Genomic DNA, 5,000 nt, shown 5'->3' with positions numbered 1-5,000 from the left:
GGAGAGGTCCCGCCGACGCTCGCACCGGCCGCTACGGGCCTGGCACCCTCTACGGGCCGTGGCCTCATTCAAGTTGGACTTGGGCTCGGCGCGAGGCGTCGGGGTAGTGGACCCTCCCAAACACCACATGCCACGACAGGCGGCAGCCTGCGGGGTTCGGTGCTGGACTCTTCCCTGTTCGCTCGCCGCTACTGGGGGAATCCTTGTTAGTTTCTTTTCCTCCGCTTAGTAATATGCTTAAATTCAGCGGGTAGTCTCGCCTGCTCTGAGGTCGTTGTACGAGGTGTCGCACGCCACACCGCCAGCCGGCTGTGCACGCTACCGAGAAAGTACCGGTATGCGAACCGCCAGGCGACGGGCGCGCATCGCACGTTTAAGGAGACGCGGCCGGCCACACAGGCGACCACGACACTCCCACGTCTCCGAAGCGGGACAAACGCCGCGCGCTTCAGTATACGTAGCCGACCCTCAGCCAGACGTGGCCCGGGAACGGAATCCATGGACCGCAATGTGCGTTCGAAACGTCGATGTTCATGTGTCCTGCAGTTCACATGTCGACGCGCAATTTGCTGCGTTCTTCATCGACCCACGAGCCGAGTGATCCACCGTCCTGGGTGATCTTTTCCTTTTCAGTCTCCCACTGTCTCTTTCAAGACAGTAGCATTTGCGGGACTGAGGCGTCTGACGGCCCCTGTTCCACTATTTTTTTGTGTCCAACGGCCTCACAGCCGATGGGCGTCGTACGGCTCCACACCGGAGCGGACAGGCACTCGGGCGAACGTCATTCAAAACCGGCGCCAGGCGCCAGGTACCGCAGGCCAGCCGCTCCAGAGCTTCAGCGCTCGTACCACACAACAACAACACTTCCGCTAGTTTTGAGAGGCACGCGTGGTTCCGCACGCGGCGCACGGCCACTGCCGTACAGGTAGCGTGTTGCGCGACACGACACGCACATCGAAAGACATGCAGTCTAGTCGGTAATGATCCTTCCGCAGGTTCACCTACGGAAACCTTGTTACGACTTTTACTTCCTCTAAATGATCAAGTTTGGTCATCTTTCCGGTAGCATCGGCAACGACAGAGTCGATGCCGCGTACCAGTCCGAAGACCTCACTAAATCATTCAATCGGTAGTAGCGACGGGCGGTGTGTACAAAGGGCAGGGACGTAATCAACGCGAGCTTATGACTCGCGCTTACTGGGAATTCCTCGTTCATGGGGAACAATTGCAAGCCCCAATCCCTAGCACGAAGGAGGTTCAGCGGGTTACCCCGACCTTTCGGCCTAGGAAGACACGCTGATTCCTTCAGTGTAGCGCGCGTGCGGCCCAGAACATCTAAGGGCATCACAGACCTGTTATTGCTCAATCTCGTGCGGCTAGAAGCCGCCTGTCCCTCTAAGAAGAAAAGTAATCGCTGACAGCACGAAGGATGTCACGCGACTAGTTAGCAGGCTAGAGTCTCGTTCGTTATCGGAATTAACCAGACAAATCGCTCCACCAACTAAGAACGGCCATGCACCACCACCCACCGAATCAAGAAAGAGCTATCAATCTGTCAATCCTTCCGGTGTCTGGGCCTGGTGAGGTTTCCCGTGTTGAGTCAAATTAAGCCGCAGGCTCCACTCCTGGTGGTGCCCTTCCGTCAATTCCTTTAAGTTTCAGCTTTGCAACCATACTTCCCCCGGAACCCAAAAGCTTTGGTTTCCCGGAGGCTGCCCGCCGAGTCATCGGAGGAACTGCGGCGGATCGCTGGCTGGCATCGTTTATGGTTAGAACTAGGGCGGTATCTGATCGCCTTCGAACCTCTAACTTTCGTTCTTGATTAATGAAAACATACTTGGCAAATGCTTTCGCTTCTGTTCGTCTTGCGACGATCCAAGAATTTCACCTCTAACGTCGCAATACGAATGCCCCCGCCTGTCCCTATTAATCATTACCTCGGGTTCCGAAAACCAACAAAATAGAACCGAGGTCCTATTCCATTATTCCATGCACACAGTATTCAGGCGGGCTTGCCTGCTTTAAGCACTCTAATTTGTTCAAAGTAAACGTGCCGGCCCACCGAGACACTCAACAAAGAGCACCCTGGTAGGATTTAAACGGGGTCCGCCTCGGGACGCGAAAGCACCCCTTCGGCTCGCCCCACCGGCAGGACGTCCCACGATACATGCCAGTTAAACACCGACGGGCGGTGAACCAACAGCGTGGGACACAAATCCAACTACGAGCTTTTTAACCGCAACAACTTTAATATACGCTATTGGAGCTGGAATTACCGCGGCTGCTGGCACCAGACTTGCCCTCCAATAGATACTCGTTAAAGGATTTAAAGTGTACTCATTCCGATTACGGGGCCTCGGATGAGTCCCGTATCGTTATTTTTCGTCACTACCTCCCCGTGCCGGGAGTGGGTAATTTGCGCGCCTGCTGCCTTCCTTGGATGTGGTAGCCGTTTCTCAGGCTCCCTCTCCGGAATCGAACCCTGATTCCCCGTTACCCGTTACAACCATGGTAGGCGCAGAACCTACCATCGACAGTTGATAAGGCAGACATTTGAAAGATGCGTCGCCGGTACGAGGACCGTGCGATCAGCCCAAAGTTATTCAGAGTCACCAAGGCAAACGGACCAGACAAGCCAATCCGATTGGTTTTGATCTAATAAAAGCGTCCCTTCCATCTCTGGTCGGGACTCTGTTTGCATGTATTAGCTCTAGAATTACCACAGTTATCCAAGTAACGTGGGTACAATCTAAGGAACCATAACTGATTTAATGAGCCATTCGCGGTTTCACCTTAATGCGGCTTGTACTGAGACATGCATGGCTTAATCTTTGAGACAAGCATATGACTACTGGCAGGATCAACCAGGGAGCTGCGTCAACTAGAGCTGAGCAGCCGGCCGCCCGGGAGTGTGTCCCGGGGGCCCGCGCGAACACGCAAGCGTCCGCTCAATTATTCTGCAAACAGGAGGAGGCCGAGCTCCCCTGCACGATACACCTCGAAACCCTCTCAGGTCCCGGCGGCGCGCAGCGCCGTCCTAGGTACTTGGTCGGTTTCGAGAGAGGCGCAATCGCCCGGAGTTAGGCGAGTAGACGGTTTTAGTGCGAACACCCTTGCTCCCAACTGAGCTTGCCGCTGCCGACAGAGGCCCGGGAGCGTGCTGTCGTGGCATTGCCGGCGGGAGACAACACGCGCCACCTATGGTGACCGGCAGCTCCAACGCCAGCGCCACACAAGGGCAAAGCCCCACTTGGGTGCAGAAGCGAACTCTCCCAGCACAGCGCACGCGCCAACACGTCCGCACAACTGCGATACAAACCACCTGCGAGAACCGCTGGGGCGACCGAGCAGCAGACGGCGTCGCGGCGCCGAGTGCCAGGCGGCGGCGCATCCTCAACGCACACAGTCCTCAATCAGACCAGCACACTGCAGATGTCCACCGCGCTTCGCACCGGGCTCGGCTGAACCAACTTTGGCCGCCAGGCGCCGCGTGCAGGGTGCGCCGCAGCGTAGCTGCACCGCCTGCCGGGCCCGTCGGCTGGCGCTCCTGCCACTCGGCGCCCCCCACCAGCCGCCTGTTGCGCGTGCGCCCACGCAGCGCGCGGCCAACACGCCGGGCGGCCCCCCTTCACCGGCCGGGAACAGTCCCACCAAGCCACCGCCGCGTATCGCTTCATACCCACATGGACCTAGTCACGTGTGTGGATGTGGCGGGTACCGCTGAAACAACCGGTTAATAGCTGTACCGATCGTCGCCATCACAGATTCACCTCCAGCGTGAACAACCGCTCAACAACGGATTTCCAGTTCATTTGCGTATCTTGGGCAGTAAACGTAGATGTCCACCTACATTTGCGAATTCAACAATTCTTGCATGCCAGGATGTCATGTGTCACGACACGCTACATCAGACCACATACACACTGCGACATGTGCAGAAGAGAACACGTGGAAGGTGGCCCGCGCACGTATGCGATGTCCCTTCCGCGATCCACTGTCAACCGGCATCTGCGGCATGTCCCAGATATGGAACGCGGTCCACCAGGGTAGCACTTTGTGTGAGGCAATACGACAAAGTCGGAATACACGCGTCACTACATCAGACGGCTCACGCTGACCTGACCTGACCTGACCTGACCTGACCTGACTCACCGCACCACCACCCCCAGCGACCCAGGGTGACATACAATGCGTTCGTACGTTCCTCCCACACGCCTCTACGGCGTACCACAGTGCAACCTAGCTGTTATTGGGAGACGAGACAAGTAGCATCGAGCACAACATATGGAAATTGAGATTCGACACCGTTGGGCACAGCCAGCGTACGGTCACACGTATCACACTACTTCACTCTGTACGTAACGACCGATGATCGGTACAGCGTGTGGGTTACGCGTACGACATCAGCGGACAATGGACACAGACCATACCACGACGTACACTGAGGGCGTCGACATCTGAATGCAACTGAACAGCTGCGAGGCTCATTTAACACTCAAACGCCAGACCGACCAGCTTGAGAGGACAGAGACACAAAGAGGGGGACAGAGGGGGGGGGGGGGCGGCGATATAGTCCTATTGCAGTACAATTGACAGTGGATAGCGGGAATATGTGGAAAGTAAGCAACACTCGCAAGACATCTACATGAGGATAACAACGACACCAGAGATTCCGAGCAGTGAACTATGTTAGGCAAAGGGACAACGTGGGTTAGGTTAAGGGACAACGTGGGTTAGGTTAAGGGACAACGTGGGTTAGGTTAAGGGACAACGTGGGTTAGGTTAAGGGACAACGTGGGTTAGGTTAAGGGACAACGTGGGTTAGGTTAAGGGACAACGTGGGTTAGGTTAAGGGACAACGTGGGTTAGGTTAAGGGACAACGTGGGTTAGGTTAAGGGACAACGTGGGTTAGGTTAAGGGACAACGTGGGTTAGGTTAAGGGACAACGTGGGTTAGGTTAAGGGACAACGTGGGTTAGGTTAAGGGACAACGTGGGTTA

At 56.1% G+C, this 5,000-nt stretch overlaps 3 non-coding genes across 3 annotated transcripts in view; all 3 read right to left on the bottom strand.

Moving 5' to 3' along the window:
- The window catches only part of LOC126317920 (large subunit ribosomal RNA), a 4,222-nt gene extending 3,948 nt beyond the window's left edge, over positions 1-274 (bottom strand). Inside the window, exon 1 of the ribosomal RNA XR_007557026.1 lies at positions 1-274. This exon is cut by the window's left edge and continues 3,948 nt beyond it. This is a non-coding gene — a ribosomal RNA (large subunit ribosomal RNA).
- A 188-nt stretch (positions 275-462) lies between these two features.
- On the bottom strand, positions 463-617 carry LOC126317863 (5.8S ribosomal RNA). Its single transcript, XR_007556974.1, has one exon. It is a non-coding gene; the product is annotated as a 5.8S ribosomal RNA (ribosomal RNA).
- A 361-nt stretch (positions 618-978) lies between these two features.
- Positions 979-2,871, bottom strand: LOC126317869 (small subunit ribosomal RNA). The gene has a single exon (XR_007556979.1). It is a non-coding gene; the product is annotated as a small subunit ribosomal RNA (ribosomal RNA).
- Positions 2,872-5,000: the final 2,129 nt, after the last annotated feature.

Source organism: Schistocerca gregaria, unplaced genomic scaffold, assembly GCF_023897955.1.
Source record: "Schistocerca gregaria isolate iqSchGreg1 unplaced genomic scaffold, iqSchGreg1.2 ptg000649l, whole genome shotgun sequence".
Taxonomy (NCBI): Eukaryota; Metazoa; Arthropoda; class Insecta; order Orthoptera; family Acrididae; genus Schistocerca; species Schistocerca gregaria.
Note: the sequence above shows the minus strand (reverse complement) of the source record. Positions and strands in the feature narration are given on the sequence as shown.